Source organism: Sorex araneus, chromosome 6 (assembly GCF_027595985.1).
Source record: "Sorex araneus isolate mSorAra2 chromosome 6, mSorAra2.pri, whole genome shotgun sequence".
Taxonomy (NCBI): domain Eukaryota; kingdom Metazoa; phylum Chordata; class Mammalia; order Eulipotyphla; family Soricidae; genus Sorex; species Sorex araneus.
In genome coordinates, this window is record NC_073307.1 from 84,255,987 (window position 1) to 84,283,894 (window position 27,908).

The window sequence follows — 27,908 nt, forward strand, 5'->3', positions numbered from 1 at the left end:
ATCTCGCCCACACAGCAGAGCTTGGTGAGCTACCCGTGGTGTATTTGATATGCCAAAAACAGTGACAAGGAGTCTCACAATGGAGATGTTGCTGGTGCCCGCTTGAGCAAATCAATGAGCAAGGAGATTACAGTGATACAGTGATGACAGGCAGTAGGTGACACCCAAAATAACATTTTTGTATCAAATCCTTAAAAGTGTTTTTGTTTGAGCACAGTTTTCCCCAATAACTTTAATTGCTCATCAATTCTCTCACTAAACATTCATTGAGACTCGACTATGAGGCAGGGATTTCATTATTTTCTTGTTTCTTTTTTTCCTTTAATATTATATTTTATTAAGATTCTGGGATTTACATCGTATTAGTGGTAGTTTTGTGTGTATGTAATTCCAAGCCCACGAGTATGGCCCAAGTGCCTCTCTTCTCCACCAAGGGCCAAGGGACCCAAAATTCCCTCCCACCGACCCCTCTCCCCTCACCCTGGTAAAGTCAGATCTTCGAACCAACTCTCCAGTTGATCACCTTTTGTCGTGTGTTGCTCCCTTGCCGTGTTGCTGTGTATCCCACATATAAGGGAGTCCATTCTGTCTGTGGCCCTCTCCTTCTGAATACCCACACTCAGTGTGGTTCCCCCTGACTCTACCCACAGAGCAGCAAATGACATGGTTTCAATCATTCTTATTGCTGCATTGTGTCCCATTGTGTACGGGTACCAGGACTCCTGATCCATTCATCTGTAGCTGGATAGCGAGGCTGTTTCCATATCATGGTTATACAAACCCCGACAATGAACAGAGTGTGAATGTATCCCTTTGAAGTGATATTTTTGTGTTTGGGTGGTAGATGTTCAGAAGCTATATTGCTGGGTCATTGTGGGAGTTGAGGACTCTCCATATGTAAAAGTGCCCATAACCGCTTACTATTGGGGAAATGCAAATCAAAACAATGAGATCATGTCACAGCAGTGGGCATCAGTGTTGGTAGGGACACAGGGAGAAAGGCACCCTCAGGCTCTGTTACCAGAAACATCAACTGGTTCCACCTCTAGGGACAGTACTGTGGAAACTTTTTTTTTAATTTGAAAACAATAATTGCAAATTCCCATGAATTTGCCAAGTATGTGCCGGAATTCTTCTATACCCATCATCTTGTTTTCAGACTGGTCGCAGCTTACATCTTCACAGTATTACAATCAGAAAAGTTGGATCCACAGAGGTTTGCATCTCACCCATTTATACTTGCTCATTCTGTGTGTATGTTCGTAAAGTTCTATGCCATTTAGTCACCCATTGATCTGGGTACGCACCACTCCACAGACACTGAACTATCCAGCATCACAAGACTTCTTCATATTCTTCCTTTAGAGCTCTCTTTCCCCTAACATCAGAAAGTGACCCTTTTGTACCATTTCTATGTGGCAGGCACTGTCATGGGCACAGATCACACATTGCTGAACAATCAAAAAATAATAATTCCTGTTTCATGGAAGAGTGAGAGAACATGAACCATGAAATGATCAGTCTATACCAAACACAGTGTTGAGTGCTATTTCTCATCCACTTTCAGCACACATCTTCCATCCCGAGCGATCCCTCCAACCACCATTGACTTTAGTGATCCCTTCTCTATCCCAGCTGCCTTTCCTCAGCTCATGAGCCAGGCTTTCAACCGTGCAGCAATCTTCCTGACCCTGTCTCTATTGTCCTTGGGTGTTAATCTCATACTATGAGATTTTATAGTTCACAAGTGATTGCAGTCATTCTATGTCTGTCCCTCTCTTTCTGACTCATTTCACTTAGCATGATACTCTCTATGACCATCCACTTAGAAGCACATTTCATGACTTCATCTCTTCTAACAGCTGCATAGTATTCCGTTGGGGAGATGTGCCAAAGTTCTCGGGCACTTGGCTTGTTTTCAGATTCTAGCTATTGTGAACAGTGCTGCAATGAACATACAGGTGCAGATGTCATTTCTACTGTGCTGTTTTGCACCTTTGGGATATATTCCCACAAGTGGTATTGCTGGGTCAAATGGGAGCTCCATTTTTAGTTTGTTGAGAAACGTCCATATTGTTTTTCAAAGAATATTTTCTTCATCGTGATTGATTGCCTTCTACTTTACACCCCATCCAATGTGGTGTGCTATTCCTGGTATATCAGTGGTATCGGGTTTTTGAAGTTGTGTGGTTGCAAATGAGGCCATGCATTCCAGGATTCCAAAATTTTGAGAAGGCCATTCCAGCTGGAGCTTGATCTTTTAGTGGATGGTGACTTTAGGGTCTGGGTACATCTTGCAGCTTGCTGATCTCTTTCGAGATTATGTATGAGTCTCTGGATCTTGGTCCGTTAAGGAGCCTAAATGATGCCAGTGGTAGTTCATGGGCATGACTGCCGGGCTCCTGGAAGAACAGGGAGATGGAGGGAGGTCGCCCATTCCCAACTCCATGACAGCCTGGAAATTTCGGTCACAAAATCCACAGACCCGAGTTTTCCAAAGGAGTTATTCATGGCTGAGGAGTCAGGCCGTGAGCATGGCAGCAATTGGAGTGTGGGGCTTTCACTGCAGGGGTTCTGCTTGGACGGGAGGTAGACTCCCAAGACTATGTTCTTTCTTCCTTCTTTTTTTTAAAACAACGTGTTAATTTTTGTTATCCTCAGATGCCACTCTTCAGAAGTCCCCTGTTAAATAATTTTGGTACATTCTACAAGAAACCATGTACACACACACAGGAGCTTATGCACTATTTCCTTAAAAAACACAAAGGAAATCACAAAATCCTACCTTTCTTTAGAAGTAGAATAGAAAACTTTGAATTTCAAGACCCATGCATCTGTATCACTTAAAACATGCATAAACAATACTTCAGTTTGGATATGAATGTACCCTCAGTAAGAATTATACTACACTGGCAATCTTCCTAAACAAAATGTTGCACATGTGTAAACATGATCCCTTATCTAGAATAAATTTCCTGTGATTTTAGGTGGATTGTGTTTTTATACACACTTAATTTGGTTGAACAATTCCATATTATAGATGTTCAATTTTTTTATATATGAATTTTTTATTTTAGCGAATCACTGTGAGACAGAGAATTACAAAGCTGTTCATGATTGGGTTTCAGTCATAGAGTGAACCCAAACTCATCCCTCCACCAGTAAAATCTCCCAGGATCAATGTCCCCAGTTTCCTTTCTAAGCCACCAAACAACCCCCACCCCAATCTGCCTCTATGGCAGGCACCTCTCTTCTCTCCATTCCTTTCTCTTTCTCTCTCATCCTAGGCATTAGGGTTTGCAATATAAATTCTGAAAAGTTATGTGGAAAATCCTCAAAACACTAGAAAATGATCTCCCACTTCACCCAGCAATACCACTTGAGGGAATCCACCCTGGGAGTCCAAAAACACACAGCAGAAACCCCATCTGCACTTGTATGCTCATGGCAGCACTTTTTTTTCTTTTTGGGTCACACCCGGCGATGCACAGGGGTCACTCCTGGCTCATGCACTCAGGAATCACCCCTGGCGGTGCTTAGGGGACCATATGGGATCCTGGAATTTGAACCCGGGTCAGCTGCGTGCAAGGCAAACGCCCTACCTGCTGCGCTATCACTCCAGCCCCTCATGGCAGCACTTTACTTTTTTTTTTAATTAGTGAATCACCGTGAGGGTACAGTTACAGATTTATACATTTTTGTGCTCATGTTTCCCCCATACAAAGTTCGAGAACCCATTCCTTCACCAGTGCCCATTCTCCACCACCAGTAAACCCAGCGTCCCTCCCACCCTCCCCAGTCCCGTCTCCCCCCACCCCAAACTGCCACTATGGCAGGGTATTCCCTTTCGTTCTCTCTCTATCTCTGATTAGGTGTTGTGGTTTGCAATAAAGGTGTTGAGCGGCCATTGTGTTCAGTCTCTAGTCTACATTCGGCACTCGTCACCCCTCCCCCGCATGACCTCCAACCACATTTTACTAGGTGTTCCCTTTTCTGAGATGCCCAGAATGAGAGACCAGCCTCCAAGCCATGGAGTCAACCTCCTAGTACTTATTTCTACTATTCTTGGGTGTTAGACTCCTAGTCTGTTATTCTATATTCCACAGATGAGTTCAATCTTTCTAAGTCTGTCTCTCTCTTTTTGACTCATTTCACTTAGCATGATACTTTCCATGCTGATCCACTTATATGCAAACTTCATGACCTCATTTTTTCTAACAGCTGCATAGTATTCCATTGTATAGATGTACCAAGGTTTCTTTAACCAGTCATCTGTTCTAGGGCACTCGGGTTTTTTCCAGATTCTGGCTATTGTAAACAATTCATGGCAGCACTTTTCACAATAGCCAGAATATGGAAACAACCTGAGTACCTCTACACAGTGGAATACTGTGCGGCTGTTAGGAAAAATGAGGCCATGACATGTGCCTAGAAATGGATAGACGTGGAAAGTATCATGCGGAGTGAAATGAGTGAGGAGAGGGACAGATATAGAAGGATTGAATTCATCTGTGGGACATAAAAAATAGGATGAAATTAATATCCAAGGCTTGGGAAAATGGGCCAGGAGGACTGGTCAGTGGTTTGAAATTCCCACAAGGCTGTGGGGGTTGGAGGATAGTCAAGATAGACGAGGGTCCATGATGACAACATTAGTTGGAAATGACACTCTGGACAAGAACTGAGCATTGTGTTATTTTTGTGGCGTTGGTCTTCAGCAGTGCTCAGGGCCTCCCAGTGATACTGGTAGGAATGGGGCGGCACCAGCGGTCAAACCTGAGGCCTCCCACATACCTGGCATGTGCTCTGCCCCATTGAGCTGGCTCTCGGAACCATCTTTTACACCTTTAGAGTGGTTACTGTTGTGCTCTAAAAGAGCCCTAGGTCAAGTACAACAGAGAGCAAAGAGAGTTCTTTCCCCTTTTCCCTGGCTGGGGGATTCCACTCAGGCCTTGTACATGCTAGACATGCACTTGCCCACTGGAGCCCTCTCCTTGGCCCTCTTCTGCCATTTCTGTCCTGATTTCAGCCATCCCGTGCTTGTGAGAGGCCAAATGTCAGTCACCTTCCACCGAAGGGCATTAGAAGTTTCCTCAAGAGTCTCAAGAACTTTAGTTTTTATATTTATTAGTTTCAGTCTCTCCCTCTTTATTCCTTGCAGAGCCGTTTACGAGGACCCTCGTAAGTTCCTCAGAGATGACGGAGAGTCGCATAGATAAAAGCTTCGGCTGCCTTGTCACTGACTTTCTGACTGCAGCTGAAGTAGTGACTAAGGTGAGAATGTGAATGAGATGAGGCTGTGGCAGTGTTCCCACCAGGGGAAGACCTTCCTCACTCAGAAGTGCGAGTTGGCCATGGCCCCACTCTGCCAGGAGAACGGGAAGGATTTTCTGCTAACAGATCACATGTGGGTCTCTCCCAGTGACAGCACTAGCTTCTTCCCCACCCAACCCCAGGTTCAGCTTGAATCCTCACCCTCGATCCCAGATCCTCTTCCATTCTCTCCCAGAGATCAATGCACTGTTCACAGATCTACCCCACCCTTCCTTTCTTCTGGACTCCCACTCTCCTACAGGTATCAGAAGGGGATATCTACGAAACCCTGAGGAGGATGGCGGTCGAAATCAATACCGAACAATGGCCACATGCAGAATGTCAGAATGTGACCAATATTATCATCAGCTTGTTGAGTCAGACGGTGAGGAGATGGGGCATCTGGGTTGAGGGCTATGGGAATCAGTCTCTTTCTGGTGCATGATGACTCTGGAAACTTGGGGTGGGACTTGGGGTGGGACGTCCTTCAGCATCCAGCATGTTGTGTGAGGCCTGTCTGTGGTCACCTGAGTCCATCTCCGTGGTGATGGCCCAGACAGAATGGATAACCGTGGCAGGAAGGTTCTGTTGGGAGCAGAGAGATGGAAATCAGGAAGTGTTGGGTCTTCTACCTCTTCCCCTCCAAGTGTGACCAGGCCTTCAGGCTGCATGGTCAGTTACTGGGTCTCACTAGGCCTCCCCTCGTGTTATCATAACTCAGTGGATCACCTCAGAGTACTGACAAACCTATTTGGGCCCACCCACCTGTCTGCTAACTCACCTGTGGGTTGTACCTCAAGCTGTCTCCCTAGCTCCACACACTTGGTACTGACTTTCCTAACACTGGGTTCCCCTGGGGTCTCATTTTCTGGTACCCATTTTCCCATTCTTGCCTTCCTCGGCACACTGTGTCCTGATCAAGACCTGTAGCCTGCCAGGGACTTTTTTAAAAATTATTTAAATTTATTTATTTTTTAATTAGTGAGTCACAGTGAGGGTACAGTTACAGATTTACACATTTCCGTGTTTTTCCCTCATGCAATGTTTGAGAGCCTATCCCTCCACCACCAATGAACCCAGTATCCCTCTCACCCCCTGAATCCCATCCCCCCACCACACCCCGCGTCTGTAGCGGGGCATTCCAATTTGATATCTCTCTCTCCTTTTGGGTGTTTTGTTTTGCAATAGGGGTATTGAGTGGTCATCCAGTTCAGTCTCTAGTTTACTTTCAGCACGCATCTCCCGTCCCGCGGAGGATCTCCAATCACATATTACTTGGTGTTACCCTTCTCTATCTGGGATGACTTTCCCCCAGCGAGGGAGGCCAGCTTCCAAGCTGTGGAGCCAACCTCCTGGTATTATATACTACTATTCCTGGGTATTAGTCTCCTACTTGTTGCTTTATATTCCACAGATGAGTGCAATCTTTCTATGTCTCACTTAGCATGATACTTTCCATGTTGACCCACTTATATGCAAAGTTCATGACTTCATCTTTTCTAACAGCTGCATAGTATTTCATTGTATAGATGTACCAAAGTTTCTTTAACCAGTCATCTGTTCTCGGGCACTCGGGTTTTTTCCAGATTCTGGCTATTGTAAACAGTGCTACAATGAACATATAAGTGCAGATGTCATTTCGACTATGCTTTTTTGTTTCTCCAGGATATATTCCCAGAAGTGGTATTGCTGCATCAAATGAAAGCTCAATTTCTAATTTTTTGAGAAGCATCCATATTGTTTTCCAAAGGGGCTGGACCAATAGGCATTCCAACCAGCAGTATAGAAGGGTACCTTTCTCCCTTCTCAGGAGCTGGAGACTGGTCGTGGGGGTTAGGCCTCTCACCTTTAGTTTTCCTCTTTACAGAAGCCAGATGAAAAAATGGAGGATCTATGCACAAGCATTTTAATTGCTGTAGGCCTTCGGTCACCAGACATCATTGTCAAGAAGCTATTGGGGATAGAGCATCAGCCGCCCAGAAGCCTCTTGCTTGCAGCCAAGGAGATCTGTGACAACGATGGTACGGATCCTTGTGCTGGGAGCGTGGGTGGTTGTGTTAGATGTGGTGACAGTAATAGGGATGGGGTGCTGCCTGCACCCAGGACCAACTTCGTCCTTCTTGGCCCCTCCTAAAGGACCTACTCTGAGCTCTGTGTGTGGGTGGGGGTGGGATATTGGAGAGACCCAGCAGGAGTTGTGCGTGGCTGATGGGGACTTGGGAGAAAACTCCTCGAGAATGGAAATGACAGAGTAAGGAAAATAGGAGGGGCAAAATGTAGGAGGGGAGACTGAGCTGGAGAAAAACTGAACCCAGATGGAGGCAGAAGGCAGAGAGAAGGCCCAGCTGGACACTGCAGGCAGGGTTGCTCAGAGGGCAGTGCTGAGGGGAGCCTACCTTTGGGATGAGGGGCTGGGCAGGGCTCACCACACAGGCTCCGTTCTGGGGAGGTTCTCTGGCCCACCCTGTGCTTCTCTCAGTCCGAGTGTGGGAACAGTCAAGTCACAGGATGATGGCGTGGCCAGCCCTTTCTTGAGCTGCGGGATGCAAGAGTGGTGAGAGGCAGTGGCCTTTGAGGGACGGAGTGGCAATGAGGAGGTGTGGGGTGGGCAGCAGGGCAGGCTCGCAGGCTCAGAGGCAGATCTGGAAACGCAGCTCCTGGACCAGTGGGGCAAGTCTTCTCGCACAGACTCTGAGGGCTCTGCCGGCTGTTTCCTGCAGGACCCCAAGAGGCAACGGGGGTTGGGGTAAGGAGCTCGGGCACACTTGGCCTCTGTGGGATGTGCCGTGATCCCTCATGGAGCCCAGTCTGCCCAGACACCCCCCAGGGTGTCATGTGGCAGCACTAGTTGTCATTTGCAGCGAAGGATGCTGAAAGTCACTGGCTCCTGGCTGCTTGCGGTTCTTGGAGGCAGTGCGAAGGTCCAAACCCAGTTCTCCTCATCCCTTGCTCCCACCCCACTGCCGACAGAGCCAGAATGTCTGTTTAACTTTCTCCCAGGGCCCAAGCAGTGCATTGACCAGCTATGGGACTACATCTTGCGTCTTCTCCAGATGAATGAGGTGGAAGAGGATATGCTGGCCGTCTATGAAGGTAAGGCATGGGAGGGCTGAAGTAAGCCTTCATGGGGTGAAGGGAGGAGAAAGGAATGTCAAGAGTAGTGATGGAGCCCCTCAGGGGCTGGACCGATAGTATAGCGGGTAGGGCATTTGTCTTCCACGCGGCCGACCCAGGTTCAATCCCCAGAAACCTATATGGTCCCCTGAGCACCGCCAGGAGTAATTCCTGAATGGAAAGCCAGGAGGAACCCCGGGTGGGACCCAAAAAGCAAAAATAAAGGAGGTGCCCCTCTACCAGACACCCGAAGGCTGGAGAAGGGGCAGATGATGGCCCAATGCAGGCTCCTTGTGAGCAGATGCTTCCCCCATTGGCCCGACCTGGTCTTGGTTTAGGGCTAGTTCCACCCTGTCCATCCTGGTGATCTTCTGGCCACCCCAATGCAGTCAGGTGAAAGAGACCTGCAGTTGTGCTAGTGGGTTCTGTTTCCAGAAGACAATTCCAGAAAGCGTTCATGGTTGGGGCTGAGAGGATGCTGTTTCTGTTTCCCTTGGTGGGAAGAGAATGGTGATGGGTATCCCCAACTCCCTATTCCCCTCACAGTGCTCAGGGCAGTGGTGTCCTGTGTCCAGAGGCAGCTGAATGTGAAGGCTAGTGCTGAGGACAAATTGGCGTTCCTCAAGAAAGCTGCCATCAAATCCTGTGACACATTTCAGCTCTTACGTGACCATTGGCCCCAGGCCCACAAACCCGAGGTGAGAGTAGATGGTGGTGTGGGAGGAGGGCAGGTGTGAGGCTTGAAGCCCAAAGGGCTGTGGGAGGAGCAGAGTGTGTCCTGCTGGACAGGTGCATTCACCGGCCTCCTGGGAGAGCAGGCCTCATGCTTCTCTCCACCCCCACCGGACCCTCTTCCTCTAAAGGAGGGATCAGCCAACACTCTGGGGGTCATTCAGCTCCTGGTGAAGTAAACGCTTATGCAATGACTTTCCTGTCACCCCCGATTTGCTAAGCATTATGCAAGTCCCTCAGAAGATAGAGAGAAGAAAGCCAGCCCCTCAGGGCTTGCCCGGCCTTCATCCCTGATGAGGTTCATTCTGTCTCCTCGGGCACAGATTTTCCAGGAAATTCTGCAGCTGTTTGGAAACCTCGTGGCCCTAATGCCAGAGTCCAGTGTCAAGGACGAAACTGACTGGTTAATAGAAAAGTTAACAGACTTGCCGATCAACATGACTCCGTACATCCAAGAGGTGATTAGGGTGGGGCTGAGATAAAAATCTGATTTGATGATGCATTCCCTGTTTCTTTGTTCATTGACTTTCACTTGGGGGCTTTCCCTGTCCGTGTTCATGGCTTACTCCCAGCTTTCTGTACTGCTGGGGGACTATAGAGAGACCAGGGTCCAACCCAGGGCAGTAGTTTGCAAGACAAGGAGCCCTCCACTATCCTCGGTCTGGCCTTGTTCCTTCTCTCTTGAATCGTAGGTCCTAGAGCTGAACAGGAAGTGGACTGTAGGCCAGATGCAGCCTCAAGTTTCTTTCATCTAGAACATTTCACACAGCCACTCCCTGACATTCTCATGCTTTGACTCTCTCTGACCTTTTTGTCTCTCACCCCTAGAGCATAATCTCTAGGCCTCAGATGACCACGAGCCAGTCAATCTGGAACCTTCATTGTCACTTCCAAGCAATTTACACTTGTAGCTTATGGCATGGGGGAGTAATTGGCAGAAGGTGTTTCCCAGGGCCTGGGAGTTTGGAGATTGTGTCAGATTTCTACTCCTCTCTCCCACAGAAATGTGGTGCCAGTGTTTGATATTTTATTTGCAGAGGACCTAGATCCAGCACCCAATACACTGATGGTTTCTGTCCTCCTCCCATTTAGCAGCATTTCCCAAACCAGGTGGCCTCCAGTTTGAAGGGGTTGTCTAGGAGAAAGAATTAGTGTTCAGGAAATGGGTGGGAAACACTGAGTTCAAAGCAGGTTTTCTCAGGGCTGGAGCAATAGCACAGTGGGTAGGGCGTTTGCCTTGCACGCGGCCAACCCGGGTTCGATTCCCAGCATCCCATATGGTCCTCTGAGCACCGCCAGGGGTAATTCCTGAGTGCAGAGCCAGGAGCAACCCCTGTGCATCGCCGGGTGTGACCCAAAAAGAAAAAAAAAAAAAGCAGGTTTTCTCAGAGCTCCCTCTTGGGTTGGTCTGGTCTCCCAGGACACAGATATCACCAGGGAGTTTGAGGAAAATTTATGAGGGAAAAGCATGAGGAATGGCAGGAAGCATTCTGGTGTTTCTCCCGGACTGAGACCACCAGACTGTGATGGAGAGTGGACTCCATTTGAGCTGAAGGAAAGGGGACAGGGAAGGAAGCAGGGAAGGCCAAAGCAGAGGTTCCAGCATGGTCCTAAGAAGCCTTGGGCAAGGCCAGCAGGGTGTCGTTGAGCCCAAGTCCTCTGTGAGAAAGAGCCCAGCGGTGCCTGGACCAGCCTGCTTAGTGACCCGCTGTGCTCAGTCAGAGGCTGCGGAGAGGCTGGGGGATTTGAGAATCACTGATCAGCCTGAGAGCTGTCCAGTTAGGCCCCATGGGAGGCAGATGGGAGTCACATTCTTTCACAGTCGTTTCTACACTAACATGCCCTCCCAAAGGAGGCTTTGGGGGTCTAATTTGGTTGACGGTCATACCTGGCACTGCTCACGGTCACACTTCGGGTCCTTGGGCAAGCGTGAGGTGTTTTGGGTCAAACTCCGGCTTCCTGCTCCAACACTTTGAACCATTTTCGACCCCTTGGTCATACTTTTGGAAGAACAGTCTACCTGGTCTAGGTTACACACGCTTTCTGTGGGGCGTGAGGTGCCGACCTCTCTCAAGGCTGCAGGGTTTTGCTGACAAGCTGGAGGAGCAACCACATCAGTAGATACTGGGTTCAACCCAGCATAGGACCATCTGTCCTGATTGACTTAGACTTAGTACCACTGAGTACTCAGAGGCCTCTGAGCATTGTGTGGAAATTCCCATCCAAAAAGATATGACTGATTATTAAATCAACTTTATAAGAATGAACGATGGTACAGTGGGGAGGGCGTTTGCCTTGCACGCGGCCAACCCAGGTTCAATTCCCAGCATCCCATATGGTCCTCTGAGCACCGCCAGGGGTGATTCCTGAGTGCATGAGCCAGGAGTAACCCCTGTGCATTGCCAGGTGTGACCTAAAAAGCAAAAAAAAAAAAAAAAAAAGAATGAACGATGGAGTTTATAACACGTTAAGGTAAACGCATGACTGCAGTAATACAAAGTAGGTAAAAGTACGCTTACGTACATGAAGTGCTCACTTGAATTTGGACTGGGATAAGTTAGATGTTTTCTAGAAGTCTTCACTAAATCATTAAAACACAACAGCATGATAGTTCAGATCCTCGGAAGGATACCCAGAGACTGAGAAAACCCACTCAAGAGTCAGAGAGATGGAGCAAGGACCATGGCACTTGCCTATTTGCAGCTGACCCTGGTTTGAGCCCTGACACAGCATATGGTCACTCAAGTCCTGCCAGGAGTGAGCCCTGACACTGGTTGGTGGGACCTGAAAGCTAAAAAACAGAGGGAGGAGGCACAACAAATGGTGGTGATGGTGGTGGTGGTGTTTTGGTGGCGGGGGGGGGGGGCAGAAATGGGAACACAACAAATGATCTAATATAAATCTAACATGAAGGTGGTATATTTGATCCTAGCCCCCAAATAATCACAAGTTATAAATGTTCCAAATGCCCCAATTTAAAAGGTAGAGATTATTAGAGAGCTACCCTGGTATAAAATCCTCCATAATTGATACAAATCAATCAATAGACATAGGACAGATAGAGATTGGAGTGGGAAATATACACTGGCAGAGGGATGGCTGTTGGAATATTATATGACTGAAACCTGATCATGAACAGTCTGGTAACTGTGTATCTCACAGTGATTCAATTGAAAAAAAAATTACAAAAATGTAGTGTTAACGCATATCAATTGAAGAGGCTCCATTTGCTAAGTGACTAAAATAGATTTTAGAGCAAACATTACCGTTAGCTATAAAGAAATTTTTTATAATAAATAAGGGATCAAATCACCAGGAGCATATTGGCCAGACGGTAGGACAATGGTGCTTGCCTTGCTTGTGGCTGATCGGGATTTCATCCCCCGCATCCCCTAATGTCCCCTGATCCCACCAGGAGAGATCATTGAGCTCAGAGCCAAGGGTCAGCCCTGAACAATCGGGTGTGCCCCCAAAGCATAAACAAATGAAATGGAATGGCAGGTTTCCACACCTTCAAACTGAATCGAAGAGCATTCACATAACAATGCCAGCCACTGGGTAGAGGGGAAATATTTCGACTCTCAGGCTTGGATGTCAGGATTGTGACAGTTTTGAGAGTAATAGATGTGGGTCCCTTTGGTCGTGATGAATCTGTCCTGTGCCTTAGCCCACACTATTGCAATGACAGTACTGAGTTGTAAACGTCTCCCTGAGAAGAGGACCTTGGGCAGTCCTGTGGCTTCCCGACAGAGGCGCAAGGGCAGCCATGGCAGCATGTGCCGGGGAGTCCCTTGCCCCGTAGGAGTCCCTGAAAGGTCCATGAGGGCAGGTGACAGCCGGAAGGGGGGCAGGAGAAGGGCCTAGCCATGCTGCAGAGAATGGGTGAGGAATCAAGGGGTTTCCTGGGGGCCGTGGGGAGCCTCAGCTGCCTGTACTCACTCTGTTTTCCTGCACACAGTGTGTACTCCAAGTGCTGGACGCTGTGCTCAGTAAGACGGGGGGTTTCGACAAGGACTCTCAGGTGGACAGCACCATGTTCCTCCTGTTCAAGCTGGTAAGATCCGCACGGCTGGAACCCCCTCACTCATCCCCTGTGGGTGACACTGCCTTCCGGAGGGCCTGAGCAGATCCAGGGGGCCAGAGTAGCCTTGGCGCCAATGCAGGGGGGCTTTCTGTTTGTCCACTGGGGAAGATAGGTTTGTGGTGTGCGGAGCGAGTGATAATTTTCTGCACGGGGAAATAGGCCAAGTCAGTCCAGAACAGGCCAGCGTGTCTCTGGGCTAGGGTTCCGGGCTGCTTTCTCTCTTTCTCTCCCTCCTTTGGAGGTGATGGCATCCAGGCCAGCCCAGCCTCCTTCAGCACAGCCATCGTCTGCACAGTGACCTTAGCCAGACACCACAGGCTCTCCAGAACGCACAAAGGCCTGCATTTCGGGTATAGTCGGAGATTTTCTGCAGGTGGAAACTGGACACATGGTCTACATTTTGTAGGCTTAGGGGGCCGCTGTCCCTCGCCCTATAGTCTGGGAAATGGGTCCAAAACTCCAGCCAGCCACTCTCTCATTCCCGCGGGAGCTGTCAGGCCTCCTGTGTTGCAGCTTTGTTAGGAAGAGACAGTGGACACTGGCAATGGGAGTTATCTTTGGCTTGTGAAATGTGTTGCTCATGATTGCCTTCCCTTTGGGCTTTGGAATGTGGACTCCTAGGTTCTATTTCCCCCTATCCTTTGGCCAAGGACCCTACTTTTCAGGGCTCTGAGCTCTGGCTCCCCCATCCATGCCCTCGGCCCCTGGTAATGGGCCTCCCACATCTGACAGCTCTGATTTCCCCACAGCTCCATATAAGTGGCACAGGCTCAGATCGGAGCCCCATCTGGAGATCTTTCTTGGCCCTGAGTAAGTGACCCCTATGTGGGGTGGGGACTCTGGACCATCTTGCCGTGCAGGTTGGTTCCCATGAAGGGCTTCCGCCCTTCTAGATGAGATGCACATGGTGAGCTCTGCCTGAAATGAAAGGCCTTGCTCCAGCCCCGCGTGCCTTGTTCCCTCTCCATCCACCCGTGCTGCTTCTCTGCCTTGGTGGCCCCTGCTCAGGAAGGGGATAAGGTCTTTCCTGCAGTGATCACGAGGAGATTGCTGACCTATGAGGACACATGCTGGGATGGTGGGACAAGACCCAGCGTGGGAAAGCATCTGGCCTGTGCTCGGCACGTGGTTCATGGCAGACACACACTGGCTCTCAGCCCCCTCCCCTGTCCATGCAAATTGAATTCAGTTCACGGCATCAGGGGTTTGCTGGGAGCATGATTCCTCCACCTAGGGCGCCCTCCCTCACTTCACCACTGCCCCACCACCACGTCAGCCTATTTTAATTGCCTTCTTTTCCCATCTAGCCACGTTACACAGTGACCAGGTGGTCCACTCACTCCTCAGATACCTAAAGTCCGAGGACCCGGCCACACTTGAGTCGGCCCTTACTGTCTTCACAAAGGTGCTGCATAACGGTGAGTGGGAACCGGGTGCTGCTGCTTGTCGTTGAGCTGACCTTGCTCTGGAGTGTCCCCCTAGTTGGCTAGTGCCTAGTTTTAATTTCGGCGTGGCCAAGAGAGACAGGAATGCAGAGAGGGGTCAAGTAGGAGGGAAAACTTGAGTCCAAGAAGAAAAGGTGCCAAGAAGCGGGAGGAGACTCTTGTTTTGAGGAACATGGGGAACTCCGAGGGATGAGAACCCAGTACTGAGGGTAGGCGTGCATGGAAGGGTGGGAGAAGGGCGAGGTGGGAGAGAAGACCTCATGTAGGCAGACCCTGAAGCCTGTGGGGCTTGGGGCTGAGGGTCAGCTCCAGGAAACACTGTTTAAGGTCTCTTGCATTCTGGACTGAAGCAGAAGAACTATGGAGCTTGCCGTTGGGGCTGCCATGTGGCCTTTGAAGACCAAGTCCGTTCTTTCCCGTCCTCCCTCCTGCCTTTTTCTGTTTTGGGGGGGCTATACTTTGTGGTGCTTGGGCTTCCTCTTGGCTCTGCATTCAGGAATACTTCTGGCAGCTTTGAGGGACCACAGTATCCTGATTGGCTGTATGTAAGGGAAACCGCTTATTTATAGCATTGCTATGCGTGTCCACTCCCCTACCGCTCCTCCCCCCAAAATCTTCTTGTGCCATGAAAAAGCAGCGCCACGTGAAGCTGATGTGAGCTGTGTGCTTGTGTTCCCTCTAGTGCCCAAGACGGATGAGGTGAAGAGTGAGGTGGTACGATCAGTGATTGCATTGATTCAGCAGGACATCAGATCAGTGAGCAGACACATTCCCCTAACCCTGGGTGCCGAGAGCTTTCTGAGATGGAGATGGTGGCTGATTGGAGAGGAGGTGGGGTTGGGGAGTGGGGATAATGCGGCTTCCTCACTCAGCTCTCCTCTCAGGATTACCTTGGGTCACATTTGGGCCTCTGCAAGTTTCAGCAGGTTTGAGAAGAGTGGCTGGTTCCAGCCTACTTCTAAGCCTTTGCCAGGGCAGCAATGTGGTGTGCCCCTTGGGGTCTAAACGACATAGTTTCTGTCCCCTGAGCATTTGCAGATTTGTGGGTAGAGATCTTGTGTGGTGTTGGGGTCAAGACACCATCTTTCCTTTCCTGGTAGGGGTTGGGGGAATATCTGAAAATGCCCAGGGTTCTCCTTGGCGCTGTGCTCACTGTGTTTGGAGTAACTCCTGTGATCTTGTGGTGCTGGGGCTGGACCCTGAGTGTGCCACGTGTATAGTACGTAGTTAGCCATTGAGCTGGCTCTCTGAGGCTTGGTCTTTTGACCAAGCTCTCCTGCTGGGGTTGCAGACAGCACAGATAGCCCCAACTCAGATTGGTCCGGGCTGGGGTGGCTGGAGAGCTGGGCATGGAAAAGGCAGAAGATTGGGGAAATCCATTGCGAAAAGCCAAGTCCTAACTTCAGGAAATGAGGGATCAGTTCAGGATCTTGCATGGCTTTTCTGATGAAGCTGGCACGTGGCATGTGGCCTGGACTTACATTCTCTCCTGACTCCACTTTCCTGCCAGTTTTCTCTCTCGGGGTATCAGATGGGCTGCCATGGGCTTCCAGTTCCCCAGGAGGGAGGGAGCCGAACCATCCTGAAACCCTAAGGCCGAGTCCAGAAGACTCAGGCGGCTCCCTGAAGGGGGACACACTGGACTTGTGTCCCTTGAGGACACTGCTCAGCCAATGTGGCCCTGTGTCTTCTGGGTTTTTTTGTACCCCTGAGGGGCTGATCTCTAGCTGCCTTCCTGGCTTACCCTGTCTGTGACCCCACAGGTGCGGAACCCTCTCCTGCAACTTATTGAGGTGCTGAACCAGTACGGTTTCTTGGGGCATCAGGAGGGGAACGTACTTATCCTCGAGCTCATCAGACTTACCTTTACAGGATGCTTGGTGAGGCGGGGCCAGAGGAACTCCCAGAAGGCAGGGCAAGGGGAGGAGGTGCCAACTTGGGAGCAGGAAGGGAGGTAAACAGGGGAGGCAAAGATCCCCCTTGCAGTGGGGTCCTTTCCAGCCCTCTGGTTTCTCTGTCCATTTCCAGGTCAAAAAAAGCTTCCGGCGGGAGTGTACAGAGGTCCTTAAGACGGTACAGTGTTGACTTGAAGCTTGGATGGGAAAAGTCAGATGTTTTCTAGAAGTCTTCTAGAAACCTCTAAAACAGCATGATTGTTGGAAAAACCTGGGAAGGATTATCACAGCATTATATAAAAACACCCCCCCCCATGGACACAGAGGCCTGCCCTTACCACTTTGCTCTGACCCCTGACACTCTCCTGACCCTAAAAGTGCATGCCCCCATCCCACGTCTCACCCTGCTTTGTGTCTCCTCCCTCACTGCCATTGTTTCTACCACAGCCCTGGTCATGGAGCAGTGGTTCAGGGAGCAGGTGACACCAGTGATCGGCCTCCTCCTCCCTGTGAAATCTGGAGCTCAGTGCTGACTGGGCTGTGGTTTTCCCTTCTGTTAACATGGGGAGAGCTGCACCCCGCCTTTTGCTCTCAGGCCTGCTACCCCCAATTCTCAGATGCCTTCTTGAGATAAGGGTCAGCACTGAAGAGGATGGGGAGGGTAAACCATGGGGCATGAATTAGCATTGACTAGAAAAGCACGAGGAGGGGCCTGACATGGCTGTGTCCTTCCTGCTGTCACCGTCACCACTACATGTGCCCCCGCTCCATTTCCTACCTCCTGCCCTTTAGCACATGTGTTCCTTGAGTGTTCCCTGGGCCTTGCCACTTCAGGAAGCAGCTCTGCCTCCTCTAGTCTCTCCTGCTTTGGTGGGGTCAGGACTGGTGGATGTGCAGTGGGAGGGGACAACCTGTGTGTCCAGGCTCCCAGGGAAGGAAGGGAATGGCTGGGGATCAGAAGGGAAGATGGGGCAAACGGATTTGGGTGTTCCATTGACGCCCTTGCCACATTCCCTGCCAGATCTCACTGCCCCAGCTCATCACCGTCGTCTGTCACCCAAAAAACTATGCGATATTTGTGCCCATGAGCAAAATCCTGTTGGAAAAGGCTTCAATGGCCCTTTCCCTGGGCAACATCCCCTTCCTCGGCAGCTTTCAGCTCAAGCGTAAGTACTCGGGGGTGTCTCTGGAGGGGTGGCTGTGAGAACCCAGGCTCTGAGGAGCACATGAGTCTGGGGAGCAGGCTGAGTCTAGGGGGGAGGGTTTCGACATGTAGTGTGGTGTGTGTTTGTTGTGTGTATTTGTGTGTGTGTTGGTGGACGGCATATGTGCACATGAGTGTAAATCGATATGTTTTTAGACTGTCGCATGCCTCCGTGGCATTGTCTTAATGCTCCATTGCCATTTGTTTTCTCCTCTTGCTCTGAAACAGATGGTGGGCTGCCAGTGGGGGGGTGGTGGTGGTTTGCATAGAGCTTGCACTCACTGTATCTTCATTTATTCTTTACTTAACTTAGTTACTCCGTTCATCTCCCAACAGAAACTCCTCCTCCATCTTGTGGTAAGTGATACTGGGAAGGATACATTTTTCTTTAAATTTTAAATTTTTTTATGTTGAATCACCATGAGATACAGTTATAGAGCTATCTGTCCCTGGTTGGGTTTCAGTCATACAATGTTCCAACACCCATTTCTCTATAGTTGTACATTTCCCACCACCAATGTTCCCAGTTTCCCACCAGCCACCCCTTCCCCATGGCAGGCACATCTCTCTCTCTCTCTCTCTCTCTCTCTCTCTCTCTCTCTCTCTCTCTCTCTCTCTCTCTCTCTCTCTCTCTCTCTCTCTCTCTCTCTCTTCTCTCTCTCTCTCCTTTTGGGCATTTTTATGGTTTTCAATACAGATACTGAGAGTCGATGTTTGCTCCTTTACTTATTTTTTTTTAAATTTATTTATTTTTAATTAGAGAATCACCGTGAGGGTACAGTTACAGATTTATACACTTTTGTGCTTATACTTCCCTCATACAAAGTTTGGAACCCATCCCTTCACCAGTGCCCATTCTCCACCACCCGTAAACCCAGTGTCCCTCCCACCCTCCCCAATCCCATCTCCCCCCCACCCCACCCTGCCACTGTGGCAAGGCATTCCCTTCTGTTTTCTCTCTCTAATTAGCTGTTGTGGTTTGCAATAAAGGTGTTGAGTGGCCGCTGTGCTGTCTCTAGCCCTCATTCAGCCCGCAACTCCCTTCCCCCACATGGCCTTCGACTACAATGTAGTTGGTGATCGCTTCTCTGAGTTGACCTTTCCCCGGAACGTGAGGCCAGCCTCGAAGCCATGGAGTCAACCTCCTGGTACTTATTTCTACAGTTCTTGGGTGTTAGTCTCCCACTCTGTTATTCTATATACCATAGATGAGTGCAGTCTTTCTATGTCTGTCTCTCTCTTTCTGACTCATTTCACTCAGCATGAAACTTTTCATGCCCATCCACTTGACTACAAAATTCTTGACCTCCTTTTTTCTAACAGCTGCATAGTATTCCATTGTATAGATGTACCAAAGTTTCCTCAACCAGTCATCCGTTCTGGGGCATTCGGGTTTTTTCCAGATTCTGGCTATTGTAAACAGTGCTGCGATGAACATACATGTGCAGATGTTTCGATTGCTCCTTTACTTATTTTCAGCGCAGTTCTTATCCAGAGTGACCATTTTCAGATCACTCGATCACTCTTATCCAGAGTGATCATCTTTGTCATATTTGTCTCTACCCCAACTGCCTTCTCCCCACACCACTTGAGACAGCCTTCCAACCATGGACCAATCCTCCTGGCCCTTGTTTCTAGTCTCCTTGAGTACTAGTCTCATATTATGTTTCCTTATATCCCACAAATGAGTGCAATTATCCTATGTCTGTCCTTCTCCTTCTGCCTCATTTCAAACTCAGCATGATACTCTCCATGTTCATCCATTTATAAGCAAATTTCATAGCTTCAGTTTTCCTTATAGTTACAGAGTATTCCATTGTATAGATGTACCATAGTTTCTTTAACCAATCATCTGTTTTAGGGCTATTTCTGGTTGTTCCCAGATGCTGGCTATTGTGAATAGTGCTACAATAAACATAGAAGTGCAGGCGGCATTTCTGCTGTGCATTTTTGGACGCCCAGGGTAAATTCCAAGAAGTGGTATTGTTGGGTCATATGGAAGCTCAATTTCTTGCTTTTTTGAGGAATGCCCATATTGTCTTCCGAAAAGGATATTGGGAAGGATACTGGATCTGGATCTTCACCCACCCACTCAGTCCTGCTCATCCATCCATGCACCCGTCCATTTGAACCTTATTCCTCCTCCATCCTTGATTCTATCCATGCTCTAACCTTGATTTATCCATTCATCCTTTCATTCATTCCACAAATACCCGAGTTCTACTTTATTGAAGGTGTATTGCAGGTTCTGAGTTTCTGTATTTCCTCAACTTGACAGAGTAGATATTATGAACTCTTGGAGTGACAAGTGTAGAGACATGCTGTTGGGGTGTTCAGAGTCTCAGTGCCAAGGACAAGCATTGGAGTGGCCGCCCATAACTCACTCGGGTAAATGTAGCCAGAGGAAGACAGAGGTTGTGAGGGGATCTTCAGTGAGCAATGGGCTGACTTGGTCGCCGAGAGGCCATGATGGCAGGCAGGCATTTTCAGAGCATCCTGGAGAACAGGGAGGAGACCGGGAGGTTGAAAACAATGGGGAGGCTCTAAGCTGAGCTCTATGATTCTTTGGGTTCCTTCCTTCCTTCCTTCTTTCCTTCCTTCTTTTCTTTCTTCCTTCCTTCCTTTCTTTCTTCCTTCCTTCCTTCCTTCCTTCCTTCCCCCCTCCCTCCCTCCCTCCCCCTCTCCCTCTCTTTTTTATTTCTTTCTTTCTTCCTTCCTTTCTTTCTTTCTTCCTTCCTTCCTTTCTTTCTTTCTTTCTTTCTTCCTTTCTTCCTTCCTTCCGCCCTCCCTCCCCCTTTCTTCCTTCCTTCCTTCCTTCCTTCCTTTCTTTCTTTCTTTCTTTCTTTCTTTCTTTCTTTCTTTCTTTCTTTCTTTCTTCTTTCTCTCCTTTCTTTGCTTTTGGTCCACACTCAGCGATGCTAGGGGTTATTCCTAGCTTTGCACTCAGGGATAACTCCTAGCAGTGCTTGGGGGACCATATGGGATGCAAGAAATTGAGGCTGAATTGGATGTGTACTAGGCAAACACCTTGCTCTGTACTAAGCAAACACCCCGCACTCCTGCTGTATTATCGCTCTGATTTTTGGCCCTTCCCTAGATCCATTCTCTACTGCTGTTTGCTTCCCTTCTCTTAAGTTGTTCTATATTTTGAGGTAAAAAAGCTTAATTTAAAGAAATTTACTCAAGAAATATGTGTCATGGAAAAGGAGAAAAAGGGGATGAGAGAGAGAGATGTTCAAGAGAGTACATGGACACATGAGTTTCTCCAGAGGCAACTGAAGAGGACACATCTGAGAGGACCTACGTCAGGTTGAGATGAGATGTGACCAGTGTCCGGGGTGGAGAATGAGCTGCTTCTCTTTGCCCTCAGATGCTTTCATCAAAGCCCTACAAAGAAATGGAGCTGGGTGTAAGCGCTCTCAGAGTACTGGAAGCCCTGCAACCTATCACATCCCTGCATCCGGTCATCAAATCCAATTGCATATGGTTCTGCCGGAAGAAGATCCCTGAGCTCTTGAACATCCTGAGGAGTGAGGCCTGAGTTGGGGATGGGAGGCGGGGCTGGCGCAGAGGGCAGATTCTGCAGGAGATGAGAGCCGAGGCGTAGGAGGGACTTGTGGTGAGAGGAGAATGGGGCCGGTCCCGGGTTCCCGAGAGGCCGAGTGCATGGGTCTCCTTTTCTCAGCCTTTTTCTGTTTTTGTACTGAGCAGAGTTGTGGGGTGAGTTCTCAGAAGAACTGCTGGAACTCTTAGGAGCAGATAGCAGACTTAGCAACCCACCAGGCCCGGGTTTGCTTCCTTGCTCTGACACTGACCATTTGAAAGGCCTCACCACTGTGCCCAAGTCCTGCAGCCTCGGTCAAGTGGGCACACAGTTATGTGCTGGGGTTCTGAAGAGGATGGGATGAGGTGAAGGACATGCAGGTCTGGGCTACTTGTATGAGTTTCTGACCTGCCCTGGCCCTTCTGACAGGTGGGGCGGGGGTTCCCTGCACTCTCGTTTCCTAGATCATGATGAGCAAACATTGAAGCAGGAGCAATGGGAGCACAGCCTACTGGAGGTGAGCACTCCCTGAGGATCCACTCCCTCCACAGCTGCCCGCTTCCCTTCCCCAGGGGTGAAGAACTGGGCTCAGCTGCCTGCAAGTCTCTGGGAAGGAGGAGAAGCCCTGGGAACCCCAGACAAGAAAGAGGCCCCCGTCATGCTGGCTCTCAGCCCACTGCACTCTACTCACAGGGATCCTTCGCTGGTCCTCTGCCCCCACCCCTGCATCAGCGTCTTCTACCCCTTCAACTCCCATCCTGGGGCTTCTTTTGGGTGGCAATGTGGATTGAGCATTTCCTCTGTGTCTTCGATTTATTATTCTTGGCTATTCATGCATCTTCAAATGTGCTATGGGAATTCTCTCTCCCACAGTGACCTGGGATGCTGGTGACCGGGAAGGGGCTGTAGCCACGTCAGGGCCATTCCAACACATGTTCACGTGTTGTTTTCAAGTCCTGACGAAGCCCATCTTGGGTTTCAACTTTCCTCACTGCCTGAGCCCTTTACCTGTGTGTGCACATCCTGCCGCCTCTTACACCTTTTCTCTTTGGAACCCACTTCAGGGGTGAGAGGAGCCCTGCACCCATTCTCTGCGACCCTCCTCTCCCTCCCTCCTTCTCAGTTTTCCAGGTTGCTGTTAATGATCATTAAAAATGAGGAGTGGCTGGAACAACTCTTCCAAGCCATCATGGAGAAGATTAACAGCTCAGACACATTCTATTTAAAGGACAAGGTGAGTGGGAGTGAGGGAGTCCTTTGCAGGGGGAAAGTGGGAATCACGTGGTGGTAGAGAAAACTGGGGGAATGTTCATGAAGTACAGGCCTTGGGGCAGGAGGAAAGGAATTTCGTGGGCTCTGAGTGGGGGATCGAGGGAGGGGAAGGACAGGCAGTCACTCAGGGTGAGCATAAGTACTGAGTGGCTTCCATTGGGCTATGTAGGCAGCTTCCTAAAAGGCTTCGGACTGTTGCCTTTGTAGTTTGTTTAGGGGCCACGCCCAGCGGTACTCCCAGTTCTTTGCTCAGAGATTGGCTCTGGGGATGCTTGGGGTACCAGATGTGATGATAGGACTATAAGTAGGGTCAGTCGCATGCAAGCCTCAACCCCTGAACCATCTCTCTGGCCGCAAGTCTGTTGTCTTCATTGTACACGCCACTGTTTGGGGCAGCAGAGTTGGCACCTGGGTTCAGAGGACAAGTCCGAGTGTCCATCTGAAGGAACTGCTTGAGGGCTCCCTGTGGGAAAGTGTCTGCTGGTGTTGGGATGGGGGTGAGAAAGACTGGGTTCCTTCTCATCAGCCCGCAGTCCTTCCCGGGCTTCTCCATGTGTTCCTGGCCTAACCTGGGTCCAGACTCAGCTCTGGGACACTCAGTCACCTCACCTGGCAAGAGGCAAAAATCGCCTCTATGCCCCAGGAGAGCAGCTGAGGATGGAATAAGGAATAGGGGAGGGTGTTTCCTCAGCTCCGAAGGTGAGGTAACCCCAGAGCTGTTGATACACACATATGTAGAGATCCCAACACATGTTTGTAAAACAGATGCTTGAATATGGTTTGAGAATTTTGGGAATTCAAACTTGTTTTCCTGCCACTGAATAGAACATAGTTAGGCTTTGGGTGCGGGTGGGGTCTCCAGGAGAGACAGCTCTTTTCCAAGCCTTTGCTCTCTCATTGTGACAGATCCTATGAGCATCAACCACATCCATGCAAAGCTCTGTGGTTGGAGGGTTGGGGCTATAAGATGGAAGAAGCAGGAATCCTGATCATTTTCACTCTGCTCCTGACAATCATGACTAAGTGCCACAGCACCGAAGGCGCCGAAAGCCACTGCCTAAGAGACAGGAAGGGAATGTGGGCAGTATTTAGTGTCGGATGGAGTCCAGTCCTGCGTGAGGGGAGCACAGAGAACTGTTCCCGGGGCTCTGAGAGCTGGACCGAGAGGCTTTGTCAGAGGTGACCACTCTAGCTGTGTTCAAGGCTATGTGTGACTTCACTTTCAGGGTTAGACTGGGGCGCCGGTGGTACCTGGGATGGAATGTGCTCTGCCATGTCAGCCCTCCCCTGCCCACGACTTGGTTTGAGGACTGAAAATGCAGTGTCCTGGGAAATGCGTAGGGCCTGGGCAAATGGGGAAACTGAGTCATTCTCGGGAAGAGTGAGTGTGGAAAGATAAGCGCCAATGGCCAGCTGAGCAATGAGCAGCTTATTTCTGACCTGGTTCCCAGGAGCCGGGCCTGGGCGAGGACTCCTGTCAAGGCACACGTTCTGGGAAGCTGTGGTGGAGCACAGAAGCAGGCCAGGGAAGGGGGAGCTCTGACAGGGAATGACATGGCAGAGCCTGTGCTGCCTGGAGACAACGGGCCCAGGGCTGTGCCCCCACTCCCCATCCTCACTGTCTGAGCCCACCATGATTGGTAGGAGCCAGGGAGGGGAAGAGAAGGCCGCGGAGTCCCTGGACTTTGTCCCTGGACTTTGATTCCTCGAAGCATCAAGGGAGCCTATTTCCTAGAGCCTGAGGCCAGCGCAAGGCACCTACCCCAGACACCTTGCCCACAGGACGGGGGGAGGGAACCTAGAGGGGGATCTTGAGGGGCTTGACGTGAAACAGGTGCGGGCTCACTCAGCGGCTCTTCCCCATGCCACTCACCGTGTAAGCCCCGGGTAGGCCTTTGAACATGTGGAGCTTTTTCCCTTGGGAGATGCCGGGTGAGGCCCAATTAGGAACCAACCGAGCCAGCATAGAAGGAAGGAAGGACCATGCCGAGGTTCCTCTGGGAAGACCCAGGACGGTGAGCTGGAACATTCCGGGGAGTCTGCAAAGAGTGTTCCAGAGAGAACCCACAGGAAGTGCCTGAGGTGGGAAGGAGGGGAGAGGGTGAAGACAGGCAGGTGGCTCAGGGGTGAGCAGTCCAGACCTAGAGAGCAAGGACCAAGGCTTTTGCTGTGTCCTGAGCTGCAGAGGAGTCAGAGTGCCCGGAATTCCTGTTTTCCCTGCAGCCTGAGTCCCACCTCATTGTGGTGGCTGTCTCTGCCAGATGCCCCCAGAGGTGACAGGGGGCAGGGACAGATTTCTTTTTCTTAGTGGCAAAGGGAATCGATCCCTAGGTCTCACTTACCCAGGCACGGCTGACGGTTCTGAAACGGGACTCAGCAGTGTCTGTCCCGCAGATGGCCCCAAGGTTCTCCCGACTTGAGGAGGAGGCTAGAACCTGCCCTTCCCCCCCTCCTAGGCTTTCCTCTATAAATTCTTTGGCTTCACGCTGTGGACGTCAAGAGGAAAGCAACTGGTGAATAAGATGGTCTTCTCCCTCCTCCAAACATCCCACCAGAAACCGGACGAGAGGGAGGTGAGGTTGCATGGTGGGTGTGGGCCAAGTTGGGACCTGTTTTGTTTCTTTTGTGGGCATAGAGAGTGTTGTTTTTCTCCCAATTGGTCCTCAGGAGGGTCAGGGGGCGTGTGATTCACTATGTGGCCAGAGGCTGCGGTGCTGCGTGAGCCCTGCAGTGCTGGGGAAGACAGGCTATCCTGGTGGGTGTTCCGGGGTCTCCATGGCCACAGCCTATAGTGTTCTGGGCTCTGGGGCTATGCCTGGTGACCTTGCAGGACCGTGTTGTGCCAGGGATCAAACCTGGATGATCTGCACACGAGGCAAATGATTCACACTTGTACTGTCTCTCTGGCCTCTTTTGGGTTTTAGAAGCAGGATGGTAAGGTTAGAAAAGCTGGTTCTCAGCTCTGTCGTACGCTGACCATGTGTCCTTGGGCACATTGCTGAACCCAACTGGGCTTCATCTTTCTCCTTTTTGAGTGAGCTTATGGCAGGGGGCGGGGGGATCTGAGTGCTAGTACAGCAGGTAAGATGATTGCCTTGAATGGGGCCAACCTGGGTCGATCCCTGGTACCCCATAGGTTTCCCTGAGCCTGCCATGAGTGATCTCTGAGTGTACAGCTAGAGTTAAGCCCTGAGTACCAATGATTGTGGCTACAAAACAAAGCAAAATATGGAATCAGCCTTTATACCTTCGCCTGAGGGTATTTTCTGAAGTTTTATTTTAAAATAATTTCACTCTTACAGTGTTTGCGTAAGCCAACCAACCAACAAGATACAAAGAGCAAAAGATTTCTCCCTTATACCCCCATTCAATCATTTTTCTCACATTTATGCTCTCTCTCCCTCTCTCCCTCTCTCTCTCTATATATATATATGTATATATGCATATATACATATATATTATTTCTGAGTCATTTCAGGAAGTTGCCATCATGGTGCTCATTTGACACTTAAAATACTTAACACTCAGTTTGATTTCTCTGAAAATGAAGATACATATTCTCTTCCATAACCATGATGGTCTCATCAGGAAACCACCCAGATGTGGCTAGATGTAAACTTGCCAGTTGTCCTATCAAAGTTGTTGAAAAGAAAACATAAAACCTTTTTCTCTAGTCCCAGCATTTAAGTCCGAACCAAATATTGCCTTTCCCTGTCATTTCCCTTTATTCTTCTTTATCCCAAAGGTTTCCTTAGTCTTATCTTTCATGACCTTGACATTTAAAAATCCTCAAATTTTCCATTGTGTGAAGTGCCCCTCATTTTGGGTTAGTTGGTTTTTCCCTTGTGATGACACTCAGATATTGGATAGAGGAGGACAGAAGGTCACAGGCGTGCCCTGTGTTCTGACATGACAAACAGGAAGGTACCGGGACCCATGACTTCACACAAGATTTACATTAAGTTTCATTGCCTTCCTTTTCTCTTTTCCACCTTGGTTTTGGGGCTTGTAGCTTCCCTGAATTGTGGCGGGGGGCTCAGTGTATCCATGTTTCAGGGCATTGCAGTGGCGCTCAGTGTCGCGTCCAGAAGCCATCTGGAGACAATCCTGGACCAGCTGCAAGCTTATGGTACTGTGCTCACGGACCAGAATTCATCACCCATCCTCGATGTGACAAAGGTGATAGCCTTCGGCGGGGAATCGGGTGGGGAGTTGTCAGGGTCTTTCAGTCTCTTACACAAAGCCTTCCAAGGCATCTCGGAACCCAGCCTCACCCACAGGTCTATCTGAGACTGTGTGACACACCTAGAAATGCTCATTTCGCTCCGACTCTTGGGATATTCCCTGTTCCCCTCCTTTCTCTTGCACCCTCATGTCCATGCTCAGCTGGCTTTCAGCAGCTGTGTGTCCAGTTTCCATCAGAGTGCTCACATTCTAACTCTTCTGCAGCGCCCCTTTTGAGCCCTCTGGGAATCTTTTCCTCTTGCAACCATCATATCCCTTCTGGGAAGGAGCAAGAGGTAAGGAGAAGGCAAGTTTCCCCTCTTCCTTCCTTCCAGGACCATCAACAGAGGGAATGGGGGCTGGTGTGCGACACCATCTATTCCAGCTTCGGCAAGATCATTGAAGACAGCAGGAAGGACGTCTTGAGTCATGTTGATGGCATCCTGGCTTTGGCCCTAAAGACCTACCAGGACTCCATCATAGTAAAGGTAGCAATATCCTTTCTTCAGTGCCCCACCCCTGCCTCTCTCTTCCTCTCTGCCCTTCCAAGGAAAAGCAGTTTGGACTCAGGGTCTGAAACTTGGGCGGTTATTCCTCTTCCATTTTTTACCCTGAGGCTAACTTGGAGGAGTCCCTCTTCATTTTAGGTCACTTGAAAAAATCTTTCCCTTCCATGCTTTTAAGGTCTGACTCCCTACTGAAAAAAATGAGTAAGACCTAAATTCCATAGGACCCAGTTGTAGGAAGAAGCATTGGGAGGAAGAGGAAGAAGTCCCCACCGATTTCCCTGCCTTTGTTCTTTTCTTTGTCTGAAGTACATTTCTTCGAGGTCGAGAGAGGGAGCCCCTGCATCCTTTGGGAGAATGGATTGAGTAGAAAGATAACCTCTTGAAACACCAGGAAACCAGACCTCTTCTCATTTAAGAACTAGCTGGTGTGGGCTAGGGAGAGGGGGCCCTTTGCCCTATGAGATGCCACAGCCCCCTTTCCTAAGCTGGGCTCAGAAGGATGGTGCAAGGCCATAGCTCTGGGAAAGTTGTGTGGAGGATTCAGCTCCTCATCCCCCAGATTGTGTGCAGGC